Below are 26,111 nucleotides of genomic sequence, written 5' to 3'. Positions count from 1 at the left end.
GGTTGGTTATAGAATAGGATAAATGATTTTATTACTTATTTTATTTTATATTCAATCCAATATGAAATAAAATGAGTAATGAGACATATTATCCACCATCGTTTTATATCCCTTCCATATAGAATATTTTAATCTTAAATTAAAATATAATGTAATATATATCATAAATTTATTTTTATCATTTTTATTTTTTTTTATGTTACTTATTTTGCAAAATCAAACTTTTTTATTATAAAATTAATTTTATGGTTAAAAAAAACTAAAAAATCATTTATAAAATATATTGTAAAATAATATTAATATATGTATTTTTAATATATATATATATATATATATATATATATATATTAAATAATATAATATAAAAAATTATTTATAAAGTTTAAATTTTTAATCATGAATATTACTAAAGGTAAGAAAATTTTCATATTTTTTTCAAATAAAAAAATATTAGAATGTAATATAATTTTTATTTTAAACATCAAAAAATATATTTAGTTTATTTTATTTTATTATTTATTTTATAAATTAAATATAAATATAATATAACATAACTCATTAGATATACTACTTTAAGATATCTTGTACATTGGATTTAATATCGAAAGATATCATATTTCATTAAAAATTATACCTTAAAATATGTATTTTCTATCCAATACCATATGATATCTTATGATATTCCTATCAACTAAATGTAGTCTAAAGAATTGCCATGAGAGTTGAGAGAAAGGTTCGAAGACAACTCCATTTGTTTGTTTGGATAACATGATGATGGGAAAGAAATTAAAGACCCTTTAGTGAAGGTATTTGCATTGTCTTCCATTGGTCCTTGATAGGCTTTATTGAATGATTAAGCGTTAGATAAGGAAAGAATAAAAAGAAGAAGGAGACAAGTAGTGGTTGTGGCAATCAAGATGAGACCCAAAAATGAATGGTCTACATGTGATGTTCCCGAAACTAGGGAAAATGCAAGGAAGAGAAAAAGCAAAAGAAAAAATAAAGAAAAATAAAAAATAGATTAAGAGTTGATAAATTATTTTATTTGCTAATTCAAACTCATTTTACTTATTTTGACTAATCAATATAAAGATTAAATAATTTTAAAATGCATAAGTTGTAAGCAATTCATAATGCATATAAACAATCTTAATTTGTAACTTATGCCATACTTACCTCCAGCCATTGTTGGGTTGCAAGTCTTTGGTTTCCAAAACTCTATCTCTCCTTATGGATGGTGTAGTTTCTGAAGATTTTCAGCAGCATGAGAGAGGAGCTTGGGACCAAGACCGATATTTAAAATACAAAGAAAACGTGGCTTCCCATCAAAGCCACGTTTCTCTGATTTGCCACACGATGAGCAGTTGAAAGAAACGTGCTCCTTAACAGCAGCTACATGATGAAGGACGTGGCCAAATGTTGGACCACTTCAGGGCAGCGGAACGTGGGTGATTTGATAACATTCTCCCACTTGGTCCACACTTTTAACCTCATGTCCTATCTTAGATCATCATTTTTCCGCATTAAGTAACAAATATATGAATCATGGCGATAAGTCCTCTATATAACGAGTGTTATCTTCCATGTATTACAATGTATTCATTTCTTAACATTTTACTTTATGTGGCAATATTGCTTAATGAATAAACCCTATGTTCATTCTTGGTCCAATGAAGTTGAATTTTCTCAAAATTAAATAAAGGTGCACATCAATATGAGAAAACATCATAATAAGAGTTTGTACAATAAAACTACATAAGGGAACTAAGTCCCATGTTCATTACATGATCCTTGAATTTCAACGGTGGCATGCCCTTAGTCAAAGGATCAGCAATCATCAATTCAGTGCTAATGTGCTCAATAACCACTTTCTTTTCTTTAACACGTTCTCTTATGGCTAGATACTTAATGTCGATGTGTTTGCTTCGACTTCCACTTTTATTGTTCTTTGCCATAAAGACTGCAGCTGAATTGTCGCAATATATACTCAATGGCCTAGATATTGAATCCATAACTCTAAGCCCGGAAATGAAACTCTTAAGCCATACACCATGTGAAGTAGCCTCAAAACAAGAAATGAACTCAGCTTCCATAGTAGAAGTAGCAGTCATGGTCTGCTTAACGCTCCTCCAAGATATAGCTCCACCGGCCAATATAAAAATGTATCCAGATGTTGATTTACGTGAATCAACACAGCCAACAAAGTCTGAATCTGAGTAGCCAACTACCTCTAAATTGCTTGTTCGTCTGTACATAAGCTTGTAATCTTTGGTTCCTTGAAGATATCTCATCACTTTCTTTGCAGCTTTCCAGTGGTCTATACCTGGGTTACTCTGATATCGTCTTAACATTCCAACAGCAAATGCAATGTCAGGCCTTGTGCAGACCTGAGCATACATCAAACTTCCGACTGCAGAAGCATATGGAATGTTCTTCATTTGTTCCCTCTCAAGATCGTTTTTCGGGCATTGGTTCAGATTGAACCTATCACCCTTCACTATAGGAGAAACACTAGGTGAACAATTCTTCATCCGAAATCTCTCTAAAACTTTATTGATATAGGTTTCTTGAGACAAACCTAAGATACCTTTAAATCTGTCTCTATGGATCTTAATGCCAATGACATAAGATGCCTCACCCATATCCTTCATGTCGAAATTTCTAGAGAGGAATTGTTTCACCTCATGAAGTAAACCCTTATCATTGGTTGCAAGTAAGATGTCATCCACGTATAAAACAAGAAAACAAACTTTACTCCCACTGACCTTAAGGTATATGCATTGATCCATAACATTTTCAACAAAACCAAATGAAGAAATTATGTTATGGAATTTTAAATACCATTGGCGGGATGCTTGTTTTAAACCGTATATGGATTTCTTAAGCTTACAAACCAATTGCTCACCATCACTAGAGGGGAATCCTTCAGGTTGTTTCATATAAACCTCCTCCTCTAGCTCTCCATTAAGAAATGCAGTTTTCACATCCATTTGTTGCAATTCTAAATCAAAGTGGGCTACTAATGCCAATATAATGCGCAAGGAATCTTTCTTAGATACAGGAGAAAAGGTTTCCGTGTAATCGATTCCTTCTTTCTGAGTGAACCCCTTTGCAACAAGTCTGGCCTTGTATCTCTCAATGTTGCCTAATGAGTCTTTCTTTGTCTTAAAAACCCATTTACAACCAATGGTTTTCACACCATTAGGCAACTCAACAAGGTCCCAAACATCGTTGCACTTCATGGAACTCATCTCATCCTTCATGGCATTGTACCACAATTCAGATTCTTTGCAACTCATGGCTTGTGAAAATGATTCGGGATCATTTTCGGCTCCTATATTATAGTCAGATTCTTGTAGATACACTACATAATCACTAGGAATTGCTGACCTCTTAGTTCGAGCAGACCTTCTTAAGGTTGTACCAATATCTTCCGAGGAAGTATGAGGTTCAACTTGTTGTTCAGAAGTGTTAGGCAACTCCTGATCAACTTGGTCTACTGGAATGTTGTCAACAACTTGTGGAACTTCAATGACTGGTTGAACTTCATCGATTGTTCGTTCAACACCCGTTTGTACTTGAGGGGTGTTATGAACAATAAACAATCTATCGCTTGAAGTGGAAGGTTGAGACTCTGTATGATCAATATCAGAAACTATGTTCCTAAATTGATCGCTCCCACTGACCAAGTCATATTCAAGAAATTTAGCATTTCTTGATTCCACAATCCTAATGCTGTGAGATGGACAGTAAAATCTGTATCCCTTAGACTTTTCAGCATATCCAATGAAATACCCACTAATAGTCCTTGGGTCCAGTTTCTTCTCCTGTGGATTATAAATTCTCACTTCAGACGAGCATCCCCAAACGCGCATATGTCGCAAACTCGGTTTCCAACCTTTCAATAACTCAAATGGCGTCTTTGGGACAGCCTTGGTTGGAACTCGGTTTAATATATACACAGCTGTCTTAAGTGCTTCAGTCCACAAGAATTTAGGAAGTTTTAAGCTGCTAAGCATACTCCTCACCATGTCCAATAAAGTTCGGTTTCTTCTTTCTGCTACACCATTTTGGTCTGGAGAACCAGGCATGGTGTATTGGGCAACAATCCCATGCTCTTGAAGAAACTTCGCAAATGGCCCAGGTGATTGTCCATCTTCCAAGTATCTACCATAATATTCTCTACCTCTATCTGATCTCACAATCTTAATTTGTTTACCATATTGTTTCTCTACTTCTGCCTTGAAGACTTTAAAGGCATCTAAAGCTTCATTTTTATTATGAAGTATGTAGAGATACATGTATCGTGAGAAATCATCTATGAAAGAGATGAAGTATTTCTGACCATGAGAGTCCATGTCAAGACTACATATATCAGTATGTATGATCTCTAGTATGGTGGAACTCCTAGTAGCACCTCTCTTTGACTTATTGGTCTGCTTACCCTTAATGCAGTCCACACAAGTCTCAAAGTCAATAAAATCTAGAGTACTAAGTACCCCATCATTCACCAATCTTTTGATTCTATCTATGGAGATATGACCTAATCTCCGGTGCCACAATGTAGAGGAATCCTCTTTTACAACACATCTCTTAATGCCAGTTTGGACATGCAATGAATTATGAGCGGTATCATTTTTTAAGAATATACAATAAAGACCATCAGACAAGATACCATTCCCAACACATTCAGATTTATAAATCAAATTGAAAGATGTTTCTGAAAAATGAAAGGAATATCCAAACGGTACAAGTCTAGAAACTGAAATCAAGTTTCGTGAGAAACTTGGTACATAAAAAGTCTTTTGCAATTCTAAAACAAAACCACTATTTAAAGTTAAATAACATATCCCTATTGCTTCCACATGCGAGCCCATCTTGTTTCCGGATAAGATGAATTGCTCACTTGTCACTGGCTTCCTTAGGTTTTGCATACCCTGCAAGGAATTTGAAATGTGGATTGTAGATCCAGAATCAATCCACCATGTGTTGGTGTTTACATTAACCATATTAGATTCATAGCAAACAAATGAGGTAGGGTTACCTTTCTTCTCAAGCCAATTCTGAAATTTCAGACATTTCTTCTTCATGTGTCCTTTCTTTTTACAGAAAAAACACTTTTCGTCTTTCTTAATGTCAGATTTGGGAGGAATTTGTTTCTTCCCTTTCTGACTAGCTTGAGATTTTCCTTTCTTTCCTTTCCTTTGCGTCACCAGCATGGCACTTTCTCCTTGTTCCATCAATAACCTTCCTTCCTCTTGAACACACATGGTCATCAATTCATTGATAGACCACTTATCCTTATGTGTGTTGTAAGAGATTTTGAAAGGTCCATACTGAGGTGGAAGAGTGTTAAGAATAAAGTGCACCAAGAAAGATTCAGACATTTCTACCTCGAGTTTCTTCAATTGAGCCACAATGTCCCTCATCTCCATGATATGTTCACGCACACCTCTTACACCGGTGAGCTTCAGGGATGTGAACTTCATAATTAGGGTGCTTGCCAAGGCTTTATCTGAAGTGACGAATTGCTCGTCAATAGCCTTTAGCAATTCACAGACATTCTCATGTTGCTCGATTGAACCACGTATACCAGCACTGATTTTTGTCTTAATATACATCACGCTAAGGCGATTAGATTTCTCCCAGCGTTCGTACAATAAAATTTGTTCAGGTGTGCTGGTATCTGTGATCTTATGCGGTTCATCTTTCCTTATAGCATAATCTATGTCCATGCACCCTAATTGAAGAAGAATTCTCTCCTTCCATATCTTAAAGTTATCTCCTCTAAGTTCGGGAACCTCACAACGAATATCAGATATGCTAGGTAAAACTGCACAAAAGGATTAGAAGCTTATTAAAAATTTGAGGCTTTAATATAAATTCATGCTTTACCAATGTAGAACATGCTTAAAATTGAATCTAATTTTATTAAAAATTGCCTGTGGGCTAAATCTTTAATTCAATAAGATTCATTATCTTTATGATAGACTTTATCAAACTATTTTATTAAATCATGAAATTTATTCTAAATATAGTTTGATATTTTCTGTCTATAATCTTTATGATAAACTTATTAAATTAATTCTTCCTAACTCCTGTGGGTAAATTAGAAAAAATTAATTTTAATATTTTATCCTAATTAATTATATAAACATAATGAAAACCCTGTGGGGTAAAACATCATATTTATATAGTTAATTACAATTAATGTCCATAATGCGATCCTTATTAATATATAATTTTTTATATAATTAAGGATGCTGTGGCTATTCCTTAATTATTTAAAAAATCATATGGATTCACTAGACATTAAAATCATATGATATAATTTTAATATATCTAACTAAATTTTAGGCAACAATTGCATGCATACTATATGATATAATCTTAATATATCTAACTAAATTTAGTCAACAATGTCAACAATTGCATGCATACTATATGATATAATCTTAATATATCTAACTAAATTTAGTCAACAATGTCAACAATTAGGCTATATTTTTACACATACAAACATATAAATTAAAATAAATAATTTAATTTGCATGTATAAAAATCACACATAATTTTAGAATAATTTAAAAGGAATTCATATTATGAAAGGGTGCCTAAATCCATATAAAAACAATTAATTCAAAACCAATAAAATAATTTATCAGATTTAACCCATGGCCCAATACACAAAGACCTTTAATAATTTTATTGGTCACTAATAAGCCTAATGGGTCCAAAAGTAAAAACCCAATATCTCTCTAGTTTTTATTTATTTATTAATTTATGTGTTCCAACATTCAGCACGTTGGCATCATAACCACCCTAGTCTCCTGCAGCCGCATCATCCGCGGCACCAAAACAACACCTCAAATGGCGCTTCTAGAACGCCCGAAAATGGTGCCTGCAGCAGCGCTTGACTAGCTCCTGAATGGCGCTTGCAGTGGTGCCTAAATGGCACTCGGAACAGGCACCTGCATCGGCGCTTGAACAGCTCCTGAATGGCGCTTGCAATGGTGCCTGAATGGCACTCGGAACAGGCACCTGCATCGGCGCTTGAACAGCGCCTGAATGGCGCTCGTAACGGGGGCTTGCAGCGGCAAAGATCAGCGCTTGAATGGCACTGAAATGAGTGCCTGAATGATGCTGGAATGAGTGCCTGAATGGCGCTCAGAATTGGGGCTGAATGATGCTCAGAATTGGCGCCTGAATGGCGTTTGGAAATGGCACTTGCAGCCCCTTTGACCAGCACCAGCAGCGGCGCTTTAATGTCGCTTGAATGTGGGGCCTGTAGTGGCTGAAACTGCAGCCCCAAAAGCACCGAAAATGGCTCTTTTGGAACGCCTTAAATGGTGCCTGCAGCGACGCTTTGAATAGCACCTGCAGTGGTGCTTAATGGTGCTCTAAATGGGGCTCGAAATGGCGCATGCAGTGAATATATATATATAATATATGTATGTAGATAGAGAAAGAAATGGGTTTTTATGGTGAAGAAAAAATCTAGATCAAAGACGTTGTAGTTGAATGGGTGGCATGGCTGTAGGTGGAAGTAAACCACAAAAGCTGAACCATTTCACCCAATTTCTTGTTCTATTTGATTTTATTTCCAGAAAGGAAACAATTATCTAAGCAACTAACACCAAGGCAGAGGCAAGATTGCAAGGCTCTGATACCAAATGTAAGCAATTCATAATGCATATAAACAATCTTAATTTGTAACTTATGTCATACTTACCTCCAGCCATTGTTGGGTTGCAAGTCTTTGGTTTCCAAAACTCTATCTCTCCTTATGGATGGTGTAGTTTCTGAAGATTTTCAGCAGCATGAGAGAGGAGCTCGGGACCAAGACCGATATTTAAAATACAAAGAAAACGTGGCTTCCCATCAAAGTCACGTTTCTCTGATTTGCCACACGATGAGCAGTTGAAAGAAACGTGCTCCTTAACAGCAGCTACATGATGAAGGACGTGGCCAAGTGTTGGACCACTTCAGGGCAGCGGAACGTGGGTGATTTGATAACATAAGTTTCTAACTAGTTTTTAATTATATTTGATTTTCTCTTATATTTTTCATCATGAGAAAATCATTTTTCTTTGCATTTTTTTTCTTCCATTAGTATTTTCCAAGAATCAAACATAATCTAAGAAGAACTCCATTGGGCTGTTGAGAAAATGTGAAAAAGATGGTGGAAAAAGGAGGGTTTAAGTGATGAAATTTTTTAGATTTAAGATTTTTTTTTTTTTTTTTTTTGTACTTTGTAGCTTCTTAGTTTTTCTTCCATGATATAGAGGATATCACAAAAAAAAAAGAAAAAAAAAAGGTCTAAAAACTTAATGCCCAATTATTTTTTATTTATTCTTTACCTTTCATGCATTGAAAGTTTACAAGTTGCTGAATTTTGTTGTGGCATATACAATCAACATAATTAAAAAGTTCATTTTCTAAAGGTGTCATTAGAGCATAAAAGAAATTTAGAGGACGTTTGTTTTTTCAACTTTTTACTTAAAGCAATTTGTTTTTATACTTTTAAGTTGTTTATTTTTTTTATTTTTTCATGACTTATTGCAAACTTTTTGCTAAACAGAAAAACTAAAATATTGGGCTTTTTTTAAATGGAAAAAAGTAACATGTGGGTTTTTGTTTTATTTTTTAATTTTTAATAAAAATAAAATATTAAAAAAATAAACAATCTAATACTTAAAACCATTAAACATTAAAGTTATATTTAGAATTAAGTAAAAAAAAACACTATATTAATAGTAAAATATTAATTACTTTTCTTTATCTTGATGGAGAAATTTATGCTTATTAAAGTTCAACTACTAATATTATTTAATATCAGCTCTAAACAAAATATAAAATAATTGTAGAGTTTTATAAATCAAAGAGGACAAGAGAGTTAAATAACACCTTTCTACAAAGGTATCAAAAAGAATCTTTATTAATATAAAAACAAGAAAATACATCGAATGATTCAAAACCGTGTATGACTCATAAAAAATTTCTCTAATTTTTTATTCATCTTTTGTGATCACTCTTATTTAACTTTTTGGTCACCAAGTTATCAAAAATCAACATAAAAAATGAATAAGAGTTGTCAATTTTAACTGGCTATACTTGTGTTTGTACTTTGATTTTTTAATATATGTATTACTCATATTTTGATTTTTATCAAATCAAACAATTTCATTTCAAAGGAACAATCATAAAGAGAATTAATTTTAGAAATGCAAAATCATTCAGTCATATTTATGCTAATATTGGATAACACAAAAACTATAGTTTGACTAATGGTATTAGGTTTACAGATTGGATACACTAATAAATGTTGATATAAAACCCCAAAAAAACAATGAGCAGCTGAATGCTCTGATACCATGAAAGGTTTTTGAATAGACCGTACAGGGAATGAAACTCTTGTTTAATCGAGTGTGTATCAATGTTTCAGGAAGGAGATACATAACAGTGTGAAAATAAATATCTACAAGTCTGATATTTGCATGGAAAGTTTACATAACGGTGGAAGGTATAAAGGAATATAATTAATTTCCTTAGCAGAATAATATCCCTTAACAAATAAAAGGTAAGAGAGGAGTCTCTCTCTTGCAAAAGTGGCCATAAACTTAATTTGGAAGATTCAAATAGAAAAATTATGAATTGTAATCACCATTAACAACTTTTCATATTTTTAAGGTAGTGAATAATGCCTTCTCATTAACAACTTAGAAAATACATTTTTGTTCTATTTTTTTCTAAATTCAATAATCCATTCCAAATATAAAGCCTTGGATAGGTACTAAGATATTTATAAAAGAAAAAAAAAAAGAGTTTTAATTTTAGATAGCCTAGTGATCAGAATCTCCAAATTCCATAAAATTTTGAGATAATTAAAAACAACAATATTAAAATAAAAGCATAAAAAGAAAAAGAAAAAAAACACCTATTCAAATTACTTGACTATGAGCTCAATTGATAGTGTTTTTTAAAAGTGTTTATAACCCTAAAAACATTTGAAAGTGTGTTTTAGAAAAACACTTGAAATATTTTTCTTTAAAAAAACACTTCAAAATTTTCAAATATTCTTAAAATGCTTTTTCCCACTATCTTCTGATTCCCAAGTGTTGAACAAAAGGATAACAAGATATGAAAAATTAAATCATCTAAATAGCTCCATTCGGATCCTAATGGCTTTATGCCGAACGACTATTGAGTCAAAAATGAATTTGTCGAACACCTTAATCATAATTTGTTTTATTTTTTAAAAAAACATTGATATATGATGATTGATGTTTATTTATTAATCCAAACTTTTGTAAATATTTTTAAAAATTTTCTTATAATCATAAAAATATTTTTTTTTTGAGTTTTTTCACGATATAAATATTTATATATATTTTTATAATAAAATTTTTTGGTTTATTATAATATTTTCATTTTTATAATAAATGTCCCTTTTAGTAATTTATTACTATTAAAATCGTTTTTATACTTATACAACGTATCATTAAAAACACTATTAGAATCAATTTTCTAGATTTTCATAAAAACATTTTTCACCAAAATGCTACAAAAGAAAATTTCAATAAAAACACTTTAACCAAAAGTAGGGCTAAATTGGACTTTATATCTAATGCACTACAACAATTAATTTGTGATTAAAAAAGAATATTTTGTTGTAGAAGATTTTTTGTCACAAAAAATTATTTGTGGTGAGTTTATTGTTACAAATCTTTGAACAATTATTTTTAACCATAAAATATCATTTCTAATAATTTAATAATAACATTTCAAATGAAATGGTTGATAGAAACATTTTTTTACTCAACACCAACTTTCTAAACGATAGACAACTTTTGTAAAAAAACATATTGAGAGATTATTGGTCAAGTTTTCATTTGTAAAAAACATAACCTAAACATTGAACTTAGAACATGCCTTATTCACTTATCCTTATACAATCAAATTCTATCTTAAAACACAACCAAACAAAATCAAATACAATTGAGCATCCACATGACTATTGTTCCTTTCATAAGGGCAGGGATCAACTAGAGTAAGATTATTTCCAGGAGAACCTGCAAATTGAGAGAAAACATCTCAGTAAATTTGACTTCTTTTCTCAATCTTCCATGGCTCACTGTTGGAACCTAAGTGAAAGAGAACTGTTCATACTGATAAGAGAATCTCTATTCATGTTCATGCTGATAAGAAAATCAACCAAGTGATTTGTTGATTCTGATGGTTAATTTTCATGGGATTTGCTACAAAATTATAAATTTGGGAGCCAAATATACACATTTTAGATAGAACTACTCACCAGCATTAGACAAATGGAGTTGCTACTGTACTTAGACAAAGAGAAGTGTAGGTCCCAGATGCAGGAGCCCACTGCTGATCTTGATGGAGCCCCTGCGGTCGAAAAATACCTTTTCTAGCTTCAATTGAATTCTTCTCCATGGCTGAACCACCTATGCTGTTAGCAGAAACAACTCCATTCAATCCATTTCTCAGGCCACTGGGATTGTTGCCTGCCAGAGAAACTACTTCCTTTGATTCTTCATCTGTTCTCAATTGGTTACGCTGCATTGAAATCCTTTCCTTTCTCTCTGAATTTTTTAAATCCCAAATAAGACAACTTATGTGAACATATGAGCTGCACATCTTTTCCATGATTGCTTTTTATGCACTGTAACTCTAGAAACCTGTATACTCAATAACACAACATAAACTCAATCAAATGCTTAAAAAAATTATATATAAAAACTTGCAAGGGAATGAATACTCATATTGCAGAACTTTTAAGCATCAGCTAGAGTAGCAAGTGGTGGTTACCTTTTCGGTTGAGACACCATTTCCAAATGAACTAGGTCATGTAGTGCCAGTAGCATTATCTAGCCAAGCTTGAGTTCTAGAAGAAGAACTGAAACACGAATATGAATGAAGGATGAGAGAGAGAGAGAGAGAGAGAGAGAGAGAAGCAAAGAGAAGGGAAGCAAATTACTGCAAGGAAGGGCCATGAATTGCTGTCCCAAGCAACCCTGTTGATGACAAGCCTGGCCATAATACCAGATCTTCCAACCAAAAATCAAAGATTAAGGCATGATGAGAATATTAATATGCAGAAGTAGATGCAAGAGCTATGTTCTGCATTCTAAGCAATGACCAAAAAAATTATGAAATGGGAAAATCCGTTCAAGGAAAAGATGTATACCATTTTTGTACTATCTTTGACAGTATGTCTTTGGTAGTATGAAACTGCAGAATCAGATAAACTATTAAATCTTAACAAACCAGAACCCAAAAAGTTTAAAAAAGCAAATAAAGACAAAAGAAGAGCCTCAACAAGACAATCAATAGCAAATCAAGAAGAGACCTAATGTGGGTGCAGGGCTCTCCCTCGCCTCTGGCAAAGTTGAATGCTTTGATTCTGATGATTCGCCAACCAATTCACCCTTATTGTCCGTCTTATCACTGTTGGGGAACATTCCTACCAATGTGTACAGGGTCTCCACTGCTTCTTCCTCCTCTTTGGTAATTGATCCTGAGATGGGTTGTTTCTGAGACCAGTCTGAGTCACCATGCTTCTACAGTAGCAACTCCATTTGTCTAAGTACAAGCATCCCATTAGTATAACAAACATTGAGGTCTGAGGTAGCAGGTAGATACATTATGTAAGCCTATCATATGAGTCAATGAGCTAAGGACTGGGGTTTGAGCTAGTAGGGCTAGTTTGAGCTGATTTTCCTGTTTCTGCATGTTATCTTTTTATTACTAACAATTATAGTTCTTCGCCCTTAACTATAAAAGGTTGCAGGATATAAACTACCATCAACTTCAACAGAGGAAATGCAATTTTGCAAGAAGCTAGGAAGCAAATCAATCATTCTAGAGTGAGGCACTTGTCCAGAATCTCCACAAAAAACTGCCTCAGTAATTGTTTTTCTTTTTCCCTTTTTACCTAGTCAGAACAAGAACAAGAAGTAAACTTATTAGCAAATATAGAACTTCACACAATTGCTCCACTAAACAATTCTTTTCTTTTGTAGGCAGGTTGGCAGATTTTTGGGGGTAATCCAGAAGAAAAAAAAGATAAACAGAAGTTAAAAGTGAAGGCCAATAAGAAGATAGCATATAAAGATAAAGGAAAATTAGTTCATAATATGATCACACCTTACATGTAAACTTCACCGGAGTTCACCTTTCTAATCAATATTGAAGAAAATGGTCTATTTTACGCAGAAAATTTGCATGGCTGTTAAGGGAACCATTTTTGAAAGAAAATGGTACATCAGTTGGCTCATATTGTGAAGAAGTTGTTTTGTTCTTATCAAAAAGGGGAAAAAAAAAAAGAAAAAAAAAAGAGAGAGAATATATAGTATTGGAAAATGAAGGGGAAAGAATAGTTCAAAAGCAAAGTCAGCAATAGTGCTATAAATTAGATTTTAGAGAAGTATTTGCAAGCCTAGAAGGTTTTTGATACTGTTTGGAACCTGATATAAGAGAAAGCAATCAAAGAAAATAATCATCTCTCTAGCTATTTTGGTCGAAAATGAAAATGTGAGAAGATGAACAAGGAAAAACAAGCAAGGTTGGAATTACTTTATAAATTCTGGCCTTGTTGCAAGATAATTAAATATGCAGAATTTTGGGTGAAAAAAAGCAGCTTATGTGTGAGTCCAGTTTTAAAGAAAAAGTAAGCTCCAGCATGGTAGTGCTCTTTTTGTCTCTTTTCATTGGAAATAGAATACCAAGTTTTAGGCAGTCATTTGATCAGTGTCTACAATGCAACAAAAATTAAAGCCCACGCTTTTCATAGCTCAAATTTAAGGTTTAAGCAGTAGTGTTCTTTTTCAGTCTCTATATAGTTGACTTGAAACTCAAGCTTGAGCTTGGGCATTACCAAAATTCATGAAGTGAGTTCATTGACCATACCCAAGTTTTATGTTATAAATGAACCAAAACTATAAGGTGTAAGGATGCAATTATCCATCTTAAATGGAACAGCATATACAAAATTTTCATTTTCACGGCTAAAAATTTTGATGGTTGCCTGGATTTACAGCAAGGTGGTACACTTTATATCAATGGACCAACTGCAATGAACCAAACTACTGTATATCAATGGAAGGGCATGTTTTAAGTTGAGACAAATGGTGTATACCTCAAAAGGAAGAGTAAACAGGAATAGGAAGCAGGTAAAATAAAATTCAGAAATATATTGTGTTTGAAATCACTTTAAAACAAAACTACTTGTTGTGATAAATCCTGTAAAGATAACTTGAAAGAAACAGACTACTCATTGATATAATATAGTAAGCATTTCATGCCATCAATATTATTTGTCACTTGTAATTTGAAAAGGAAATAAAAGAATTCTAGGAGTATAACCTATGCCAATCTCCCCAATGCAAAGGATGGCATTTCCCTCAACTGTACATCTGCATAATGAAGCATCTCAATCAAAGGTTGCACCAACACCTCTCTATGCAATATGCATCTGTAAGAATCTAAAATCTTAAAGAAAAAATAAAAACCAGAGAAAATAGGAAGAAGAAGAAAAAGAAGAAACAATAACATATATATGATGTGTTATTGTTTTTCGGCATCACTAAACACTCCTTTAGCCCATTCATTTGTGATATTCTGGGCAACACAGCCAGAAAAATAAGGCAAACTGGGGTATTTCGCAAACACATTTCTCAATTCAGAAACAGAACTACAATTCTAATGAGTGACTATGGGAAATGCTTCATGATGTACCTTCACCAATGTCTCAAGAAAAGGGTCACCAGTAAATTGATACTTGTCTCAGTTGAGAAGGGATAAGAAATAGGGGTTTGATACCAGTTCTTGATACTTTCTTAGTTTTCAAATAGAGAACATAAATTAGGCCAGTGCAAGGTTTACCAAATCAGTCAACCAAATATGCTGAATTAATTCATCAAATACACACATCATGGCTTAGTTTTTTCCAAAATAAAAAAGGAAGAACATCAAACATCGGTAGAACAATTCAACATAGTCCATTCACAAAATCAATAATTTTCCTAGAAGCATAGGTGCAAGGTGGAATCAAGTTCAAGTTAGGCTTGATTTCCCCAAAAGTTATGTACAAGTTTTACCTTTACCATGTTCAGAAGCATCATGGGAGTACTTAAAAGTTGCTGATGAACTACTTCTGCCCTTAGTGGTAGATTTTGACCCAGATAACTGGCTGAGGTCTTCATCATCACTAAAGGAAACTGCACTTCCAGTTTCTGCAGTACCTTTACTTGTGATATTCTACAAAAAATTGAAAAAAAAAAAAAGATTGGAAAGCAGAGAGTGGATAAATATTGAACAAGAATGACTGGTTAAAAAGGGGGAAAAATTCCAGACATGGAGATCACTTGTTCTGCTAAGAAAACTAGAAGAATAAGCATTACCTCCAATGACTGAGCACCTGACATGAACTGTGGGGTTTCCTTGGAGTGCACTGACCTTTCCTTGACCCGCTCCTGCAATAGTTATATTTAGTTACCATCAAATTATATATTTCCTATATAGGCAAGGTATGCAGGCAACGGGTTCACACCAAGTGTCAGTGAGATGCCAAATGCTACTTCTGCAAAGCAATGTCCTAAAGGGGAAGGAAGAGTACATGTAGAGAGATTCCTTCTTTTTCTCAAGAAGTCTTAATCCTAACTACTCAAAAAGGCAAGTAATATAATTAACTTTTAGATTTAAAATCACTGCTTATATACTTAGTAATGCCCACAGAAAGGGAAAGAAACTACCTAGGAGACAATTAGACAACACTAGGAAATATTGAACCCTTACAATAATTAAAAATCATCTACAATATACTTACAATTGTTATATTCAAACAAATTCAATACCATATAGATGTGGTACAACTAAAAACCAACCTAAACTATCTGTGATATTGTCACAGAAATTTGAAGACATAATATGGAGTACTCACATGTGTCTCTTCCAGATTATATTGAACACAAGAATAGAAAGACATTTTGTCATCTTTGTTGACAAAATTGTGCAATGCAAGATCCACATCATTAACTGGAAGGATCTTCATTTTTTGCATCAATGAATATCATTCTCAGGGACCCAGAAGTGAAAGAAAGAAAAGACTAAATAACTATACTGCTTCCATTATCACACCCAAATTTCACTTATCCAAGTCCTATTTGATCCAGTAATTGTTAAAAAATAGAAACTTCACTCTAGTACAGGACAAGTAGAACCAAGCCCATAGAACTGCAGTCCATGCCTGAAACCTAGATGTAGTCTACAAAATTCCACATTGTCTCTCCTCTGTTGCCATTAAAAACTAATTCATGGTTTCCCCCGATTTCAATTATATTTTTTGGTAAAATATCAATGGTTTATCAGGGTTCCACCAGAATGAAAATTACCAACTGAAGCGACATTTAAAAGTTAAGAAAAGGAAAGAACAGATGAAACATGACGATTGAGTACCAGATTGTTCTCAGCAACTAAGGCTTCTATATTTTGTTGATTCAGTTCTTCTGGGCGAAGCCGCTCAAAATCATCAATTTTGGCTGCAGTCCAGGAAAGAAATCACAGTCATTCCGTTTCCATTTAAGGAGTGAAACCAAACATCAATAAAAAGGAAAAATAAAAGGAAAAAAAATAATTAGACTCTGTCAGAAATACACTTGTATCAAAGAACAAGATAGATAATGTATGAAAACCAAATTTTACATTAAGTATAGAAGCACCATCCCTAGGAAAGACAAAACCACAATCAATAGACCTCATATCATACACAGAGATGCATAGCCCCAAATTCACAATAACCTTCGTCACAAGACATTTTTCTGAGTCCCTTAAATGCTTTGAAATCTCAATAACAAATGAAAAACGCAAAGATAATGCATTATCTAGGTCCTGTAGTGCCAGTAGCATTATCTAGCCAAGCTTGAGTTTTAGCTGAAGAACTGAAACACCAATATGAATGAAGGATGAGAGAGTGAGAGAGAGTGAGTGAGTGAGAGAGAGAGAGAGAGAGAGAGAGAAGCAAAGAGAAGGGAAGCAAATTACTGCAAGGAAGGGCCATGAATGGCTGTCCCAAGCAACCCTGTTGATGACAAGCCTGGCCATAATACCAGATCTTCCAACCAAAAATCAAAGATTAAGGCATGATGAGAATATTAATATGCAGAAGTAGATGCAAGAGCTATGTTCTGCATTCTAAGCAATGACCAAAAAAATTATGAAATGGGAAAATCCGTTCAAGGAAAAGATGTATACCATTTTTGTACTATCTTTGACAGTATGTCTTTGGTAGTATGAAACTGCAGAATCAGACAAACTATTAAATCTTAACAAACCAGAACCCAAAAAATTTTAAAAAGCAAATAAAGACAAAAGAAGAGACTCAACAAGGCAATCAATAGCAAATCAAGAAGAGACCTAATGTGGGTGCAGGGCTCTCCCTCGCCTCTGGCAAAGTTGAATGCTTTGATTCTGATGATTCGCCAACCAATTCACCCTTATTGTCCGTCTTATCACTGTTGGGGAACATTCCTACTAATGTGTACAGGGTCTCCACTGCTTCTTCCTCCTCTTTGGTAATTGATCCTGAGATGGGTTGTTTCTGAGACCAGTCTGAGCCACCGTGCTTCTACAGTAGCAACTCCATTTGTCTAAGTACAAGCACCCCATTAGTATAACAAACATTGAGGTCTGAGGTAGCAGGTAGATACATCATGTAAGCCTATCATATGAGTCAATAATGGGCTAAGGACTGGGATTTGAGCTAGTAGGGCTAGTTTGAGCTGATTTTCCTGTTTCTGCATGTTATCTTTTTATTACTAACAATTATAGTTCTTCGCCCTTAACTATAAAAGGTTGCAGGATATAAACTACCATCAACTTCAAAAGAGGAAATGCAATTTTGCAAGAAGCTAGGAAGCAAATCAATCATTCTAGAGTGAGGCACTTGTCCAGAATCTCCACAAAAAACTGCCTCAGTAATTGTTTTTCTTTTTCCCTTTTTACCTAGTCAGAACAAGAACAAGAAGTAAACTTATTAGCAAATATAGAACTTCACACAATGTGCTCCACTAAACAATTCTTTTCTTTTGTAGGCAGGTTGGCAGATTTTTGGGGTTGTAATCCAGAAGAAAAAAAAGATAAACAGAAGTTAAAAGTGAAGGCCAATAAGAATATAGCAAATAAAGATAAAAGAGAATTAGTTCATAATATGATCACACCTTATATGTAAACTTCACCGGAGTTCACCTTTCTAATGAATATTGAAGAAAATCGTCTATTTTATGCAGAAAATTTGCATGGCTGTTAAGGGAACCATTTTTGAAAGAAAATGGAACATCAGTTGGCTCATATTGTGAAGGAGTTGTTTTGTTCTTATCAAAAAGAAAAAAAAAAAAAGAGAGAGAGAGAGAGAGAATATATAATATTGGAAAATGAAGGGGAAAGAATAGTTCAAAAGCAAGTCAGCAATAGTACTATAAATTAGATTTTAGAGAAGTATTTGCAAGCCTAGAAGTTTTTTCATACCATTTGGAACCCGATATAAGAGAAAGCAATCAAAGAAAATAATATCTCTAGCTATTTTGGGTCGAAAATGAAAATGTGAGAAGATGAATAAGGAAAAACAACCATGGTTGGAATTACTTTGTAATTTCTGGCCTTGTTGCATGATAATTAAATATACAGAATTTAGGGCGAAAAAAGCAGCTTGTGTGTGAGTCCAGTTATTAAGAAAAAGTAAGCTCCAGCATGGTAGTGCTCTTTTTGTCTCTTTTCATTGGAAATAGAATACCAAGTTTTAGGAGTGTCTACAATGTAACAAAAATTAAAGCTCATGCTTTTCCTAGCTCAAATTTAAGGTTTAAGCAGTAGTGTTCTTTTTCAGTCTCTATATAATTGACTTAAAACTCAAGCTTGAGCTTGGGCATTACCAAAAATTCATGAAGTGAGTTCATTGACCATACCCGAGTTTTATGTTATAAATGAACTGAAACAATAAGGTGTAAGGATGCAATTATCCATCATATACAAAATTTTCATTTACATGGCTAAAAATTTTGATGGTTGCCTGGATTTACAGCAAGGTGGTACACTTTATATCAATGGACCAACTGCAATGAACCAAACTATTGTATATCAATGGAAGGCCATGTTTTAAGTTGAGACAAATGGTGTATACCTCATAAGGAAGAGTAAATGGGAATAGGAAGCAGGTAAAATAAAATTCAGAAATATATTGTGTTTGAAATCACTATAAAACGAAACTACCTGTTGTGATAAATCACTCTATATATTGCCTATATAGGCAAGCTATGCAGGCAGCAGGTTCACACCAAGTGTCAGTGAGATAACAAATGCTACTTCTGCAAAGCAATGTCCTAAAGGGGAAGGAAGAGTGGGGAAGAAAGAGTACAGTAGAGAGATTCCTTCTTTTACTCAAGAAGTCTTAATCCTAACTACTCAAAAGGCAAATAGTATAATTAAGTTTTAGATTTAAAATCACTGCTTATATATATATTTAATAATGCCTACAGAAAGGGAAAGAAGTCACCTAGGAGACAATTAGACAACACTAGGAAATATTGAACCCTTACAATAATTAAAAAAGGAAAGAAGAGAATAAGAATAAGCTTCTTGCCTCCAAGCACTCTCCAACTTTAAGAATTAAATCTTGAATCATGAGCAATTTTACTCTGTCCAAATAGAAAAACCAACCATGAACACAAGCATAGTATCTACATACATCAGATAAATCCACAAACAACTCAAAATCATCTAAATATACTTACAATTGTTATATTAAAACAAATTCAATACCATATAGATGTGGTATAACTAAAAACCAACCTAAACTGTCTGCGATATTGCCACAGAAATTTGAAGACATAATATGGAGTACTTACATGTGTCTCTTCCAGATTATATTGAACACAAGAATAGAAAGACATTTTGTCATATTTGTTGACAAGACTGTGCAATGCAAGATCCATATCATTGACTGGAAGGATCTTCATTTTTTGCATCAATGAATATCATTGTCAGGGACCCAGAAGTGAAAGAAAGAAAAGACCAAATAACTATATTGCTTCCATTATCACACCCGAATTTCACTTATTTAAGTCCTATTTGATCCAGTAATTGGAAAAAAAAATAGAACCTTCACTCTAGTACAGGACAAGTAGAACCAAGCCCATAGAACTGCAGTTCATGCCTGAAACCTAGATGTAGTCTACAAAATTCCCCATTGTCTCTCCTCTGTTGCCATCATTAAAAACTAATTCATAGTTTCCCAGGATTTCAATTATACTTTTTGGTATTATCAATGGTTTATCAGGGTTCCACCAGAATGAAAATTACCAACTGAAGTGAGAATAAAAGTTAAGAAAAAGAAAGAAAAGATGAAACATGATGATTGAGTACCAGATTATTCTCAGCAACTAAGGCTTCTCTATTTTGTTCATTCAGTTCTTGTGGGCGAATCCGCTCAAAATCATCAATTTTGGCTGCAGTCCAGGAAAGAAACCACAGTCATTCCATTTCCGTTTAAGGAGTGAAACCAAACATCAATAAAAAGGAAAAATAATAATTAGACTCTCTCAGAAATACACTTGCATCAAAGAACAAGATAGATAATGTGTGAAGACGAAATTTTAGATTAAGTATAGAAGCACCAGACAAAACCACCATCAGTAGACCTCATATCGTCACAAGACATTCTTCTCAGTCACTTAAATGCTTCGAAATCTCAATAACAAATGAAAAACGCAAAGATAATGCTCAATCTCCAGACCTTGTCTAAGAAGAGACTTTCAAACTCTCCTTTGACGGCTTCATTGATTGGAAGGTCCAGAAGATGAGGCCGCAATTGCAGCGTGTGCTCAATCAAGCTAAGGAAGAACATCTAAACCTAGAAAACGTAAATTTCACACTGAAAATCAGTGACAGAGGCAGATTATCACAGGAAATTGAACAAAATAAAGGTAAAAAAAACTAACAAAATGTCTTCTCGAACTTGTTTTCGCAGTCTCAAGGATGCTCTTTTTTCTGTAGGTTTCTTCAGTGAGATTCTGGTTGATCTAGGGCTTTAATCTCCGACCAATCAGCGTTTTCGGCAACAGGAATATTTCATTGCCCATTGCGCCGGTGAGGTTTGTGATTCGTCAACGATGAGAGGAGAGACCGAAACCAAAGTTGATGGGAGAGAGAGGAGCGCCTAGCTGAGAGCCTGAAGCAGAAAAATCATTTCAATAATGTGAAAAAAAAAATCAAAATTAACAGAATGATTTTAGAATTAAAATTTATTTTAATTTTATTGTTCTTAAACAAAATTTCATATAGAATTTCCCATCAATATTTGGAAGTTGACTCTAATTTGGAAAAAAAAAATTCAAAATTTTTTTTTTTTTAAATTATAATATGGTGTGACCACCTTTTTTTTCTTTAATTATTTAGTGTGAAATTAATATTAAATTAATTCAAATTAGGCTTAACTTATAATATGATGTAATTCAAGATAAAATTCATATCAAAATCTTATAATTTTTTTTTTCCTGGATATTGTTAAATATAATATTTTGCCATAAATATAAATTTCATCTCTAAAAAAATGTATTTTTTTACAATAAAAATAAAATTTGTTGCAAAAATCTTCTTTTTCCCATAAAAATTTATGGTAGCAAAACAAGAAATTTGTAGGGGTGTTCGGAGCATTTAATTATTTTAAGGTTATGTTTGTTCTCGAAAAATATTAAAAAAATAAAATGATTTCCACATATTTGGTTGTACTATCAAAAATATAAAAATAAAATAAAATATAATTAAAACTAGTTAGAAATATATGTATTTTTAAATTATTTAATCTTTAAATTAGTTATAAATAATTTATCAACTTTTAATTTATTTTTTTTCTTCACTTTTTTTTTCCTTTTACTTTTTTCTTTGTTTTTTTTCTCTACGTTTTCCTTCAAATTTTTTAGGAACCAAATATAGCCTAAGAATATTAAAATTTATTCAACTCAAATATAACTCATTTAATAATCATATCAAAATGATTTGATATAAATACAACTTTTTTTTTTTTTTTTATCACAATACAATTCGTTTAATCTTTAATCTCATTAATAAATGGGTTAAGTTGAAGAATAACCCGTTAACATGGTTTTAGCTTGTTAATCTCTTATCAAACTATGTTAACATGAATCTAAAATTTTAAATATATAAAAATATTATTTTTAAAATACTTATTTGTGTTGCTTTAACTTTCAAGTTATATATATATATATATATATATTTAAATTTTTAATTAACTTAGTTGCTTAACTTTAGTTATAAAACAACCACCCCTAAAAGAATTATTTAATAAAATATCAAATATTTAAATTAAATTAAATTTTATAAAAGAAATTGTTAGCCCAAGGGTTCTCCTAATCAGGTTTTGATGATAACAAACCGTGGTTAAGTGACTAATTGCTTTAAATTGTTAAGAATCTCAGGTATAATCTCAAGGACCAAACGAATACGGGATAAAGACCATTTGGAAGACTTGTGATCATAGGAAATGAATGTAAGATGATAGCATGAGTGCACTTAGGATGTTCATACATTTTCATGCATCTTAGAAAACTCGGTTTATTCTTTAAAACTTGATTTTCTTTAAAACCCGAGTTTTATCAAATATACCTTAGGCAAATTAACTCAAAATTGACATATTAACTCTACTAAAGACCTTGCCTAAGTATTGGAAAAGAAAGAAATCAAAAAGGATAGGTTTTCAGGGCCAAAAGGCTCATCCGGTCGAGGCTATGGCCAACCGGCTCAACCGGTTGGGGAACCGGTCGACCGGTTTTCCTTGTCCGGTCGAGGTCCGGTCGAGGGAGACACAAAAACTTTCTCTCTCTCCCAGTAGCTTCCTCTTCCCGGTCGAGCCTCACCCTTTGTCCGGTCGAGGTCCGGTCGAGGCAACGGTAACCTGCTATGCATTAAATGCTCCAACGGCTAGTGATCCGGTCGACCCTTTGCTCGTCCGGTCGAGGCTACTTTCTGCTGTTTTTGTCTCCCGAGCTTAGAAACCTATAAATTGAGAGCTCCTATTCATTTATGACCAAGAGAACAATTGCATTAAAAGCCTACCTACCTGTTCTTGATCAAAAAAAAGCTCACATCCTCTTTCTTAGTGCATTAAACCATCAATTGCATATTCTTAGTGCACTCTTGCAATTCATCCTAGCTTTCTCTTGTACTTGAGCCTTCCTTAAGCTAGGTTGAGAGTTTCATCCTTGTGTAAACTGAGTGTGAAAGCCTTCAAGTGGTTCAAATCTTGAAGAGATTGTGTAAGAGCCCATTGGAGCCGGAATCCAAGTGTAAGACGATTGAAAGCTTGATTGTAGCTTCAAGCTAGTGGAACCCTCACTCGGTTAGGAGATTGAGGAGAGTGGACGTAGGCAAGGGAGTGCCGAACCACTATAAATCTGAGTTTGAATTCTCTACCTTTATCTCTTTCCTTTATTTATTTTGTGCATATATTGTTGTGTGGAAAAAGATTTTGAAAAACCCAATTCACCCCCCCCCCCCCTTTTGGGTATTTTCCTTAATTATTCATAGCCTTTGTTTTATCAATTGGTATCAGAGCTAGACCTCTTGCTTAAGACTTAATCGTCTAAGAGGAAAATGGCTATTCCATCAAGCTCATCTCAAACTGAAAATTTTTCAAAACATAGAGCTCCATTCTTTACGGGAACCGACTATCCCTATTGGAAAGCTAGAATGACTTGGTTCTTACAATCAACTGATTTAGATGTATGGGATGTCATTGAAGATGGCCCAACTTTTCCCACTAAATTAGTTGATGGAGTTTTGGTTCCAAAACCCAAGAAAGAATGGAATGAGCTTGATAGAAGAAATTTTCAATTAAATGCAAAAGCCGTCTTTACTTTGCAATGTGCTATGGATAGGAATGAATACAATAGAATATGCCAATGTAAATCTGCTAAGGAAATTTGGAGATTGCTTGAAATAACTCATGAAGGAACAAATCAAGTGAAAGAGTCAAAAATTAATATACTTGTCCATAACTATGAATTGTTTTCCATGAAAGAAACTGAAACTATTGTTGAGATGATCACTAGGTTCACTGAAATTGTCAATGGCCTTGAAGCATTAGGAAGGGTCATAAATGAATCCGAAAAGGTGATGAAGATATTGAGGTCTCTACCCTCAAAGTGGCATACAAAGGTCACCGCTATTCAAGAAGCTAAAGACTTGACCAAGCTACCTATGGAAGAACTCTTAGGGTCATTGATGACCTATGAAATTAGTTTGACAAAGCAACTACAAGAGAGTGAAGACAAGAAGAAGAAAAGCATAGCTCTCAAGGCTACAACCAAGGAAGAAGAAGATGTTGAAGAAGAAAAACCAAGTGAAGAAGATGATGATTTAGCTCTCATCACAAGAAAGCTAAACAAGTACATGAGAGGTGAAAGGTTTAGAGGGAAAAAGTTTACCTCTAGAAGAAATTCAAGAAGGGAATCCTCATCACATGGTGACAAAGATAAATGGGAAGAGAAAGGAGATTTGATATGCTTCAAATGCAAAAAGCCGGGACACATTAAATATGATTGTCCTCTCTACAAAATTGAAGCCAAAAGAAGAATGAAGAAGGCAATGATGGCCACTTGGAGTGAGAGTGAAGAATCTTCCGAGGAAGAAAAGGAAAAAGAAGTGGCAAACATGTGCTTCATGGCAATAGATGATCTTGATGAGGTAAACTCTAACTCTAGTGATGAAGATATGCATGTTATTTTTGAAGAACTATATGAGGATTTTGAAAAACTTAGTTTGAAAAATAATTCTCTTAAAAAGAGAATTCAAGAACTTGAAAAAGAACTTGAGGAAGTGAAATAAAAGTTTTCAATTGATGAAATCTCAAAAACTCATCTTGAAAAAGAGAATGAGATTTTAAGAAATGAAAATGAAATTTTGAAAAAGAAAAATGAATGGTTGACCTCCTCTCTTTCAATTTTCTCTTGTGGACAAAAGTCCTTTGAAATGATCTTAGCAAGCCAAAAATGTGTTTTTGACAAACAAGGACTAGGATTCAAATCTTCAAAGAACCAAAAGTATTTTAAAAACTATTTTGTAAAAGAATCCTCAAGTGAATGTCCTTCCACTATTTGTAACTTTTGTGGAAGAGGAGGGCACATTAGTAGTACATGTCCCTTAAGAAATGGTGCTCAAAAGAATTCAAAAGCTAAGGTTAAAAAGGTTTGGATTGAAAAATCCAAAGTCACTAACCCTCAAGGACCCAAGAAGACATGGGTACCTAAATCAACTTGAATTCTATTTTGTAGGGCTCAAAGGAAGATAAGTGGTTCTTGGATAGTGGGTGCTCAAGACACATGACCGGAGATGAATCCAAGTTTGCCTTCCTTACAAAGAGAAAAGGAGGATATGTCACCTTTGGAGACAATGCAAAAGGAAGAATCATTGGTCAAGGTAACATAGGTAATGGTACATCCTCACTTATTGAAAGTGTTTTATTAGTAGATGGTTTAAAACACAATCTTTTGAGCATTAGTCAACTTTGTGACAAAGGTTTTAAAGTAATTTTTGAAGCATCTCATTGTATCATCAAGGATATTCAAAATGACAGAACCATCTTCATGGGCCATAGATGTGAAAATGTATATGCTATAAATATTTCAAAATATGATGGCCATGATAGATGTTTTTCAAGCATGCATGATCAAAGTTGGTTGTGGCATAGGAGGTTGGGACATGCTAACATGGACCTCATTTCCCAACTCAACAAAGATGAACTCGTTAGAGGCCTTCCCAAAATTAATTTTCAAAAAGACAAAATTTGTGAAGCTTGTCAAATGGGAAAGCAAATCAAAAACTCTTTTAAAAACAAAAATTTCATCTCAACATCTAGACCTCTTGAATTGCTACACATGGATTTATTTGGTCCTTCTAGGACACCTAGTCTAGGAGGAAAATCTTATGCTTATGTCATTGTGGATGATTTCTCTAGATACACATGGGTCTTGTTTTTAAGTCAAAAGAGTGAAGCTTTTTATGAGTTTTCAAAATTTTGTAAC

General features: G+C 33.4%; 1 protein-coding gene across 27 annotated transcripts in view; it reads right to left on the bottom strand.

Annotated features, from left to right (window-relative positions):
* Nucleotides 1-26,111, bottom strand: part of LOC104878102 (disease resistance protein RPV1) — a 205,254-nt gene that overhangs the window by 170,008 nt on the left and 9,135 nt on the right. For 4 of the 27 annotated variants that reach the window (XR_009466069.1, XR_009466073.1, XR_009466070.1 and 1 more), the window contains exons 5-12: nt 21,012-21,241; nt 20,807-20,923; nt 17,434-20,519; nt 17,272-17,315; nt 16,477-16,559; nt 15,423-15,494; nt 15,120-15,279; nt 14,386-14,435 (exon numbers count right to left, since the gene is read on the bottom strand). The gene's annotated coding sequence lies outside the window, so the exon portion shown is untranslated. Of the gene's footprint in view, nt 1-10,865; nt 11,073-11,314; nt 11,700-11,829; nt 11,918-11,998; nt 12,253-12,370; nt 12,604-14,385; nt 14,436-15,119; nt 15,280-15,422; nt 15,495-16,476; nt 16,560-16,756; nt 16,959-17,061; nt 17,316-17,433; nt 21,242-26,111 lie in introns of those variants that run through there. The other 23 variants (XR_009466054.1, XR_009466072.1, XR_009466055.1 and 20 more) reach the window with 23 other exon arrangements.

This window comes from Vitis vinifera, chromosome 7, assembly GCF_030704535.1.
Source record: "Vitis vinifera cultivar Pinot Noir 40024 chromosome 7, ASM3070453v1".
In the NCBI taxonomy this organism is placed as follows: Eukaryota; Viridiplantae; Streptophyta; class Magnoliopsida; order Vitales; family Vitaceae; genus Vitis; species Vitis vinifera.
Note: the sequence above shows the minus strand (reverse complement) of the source record. Positions and strands in the feature narration are given on the sequence as shown.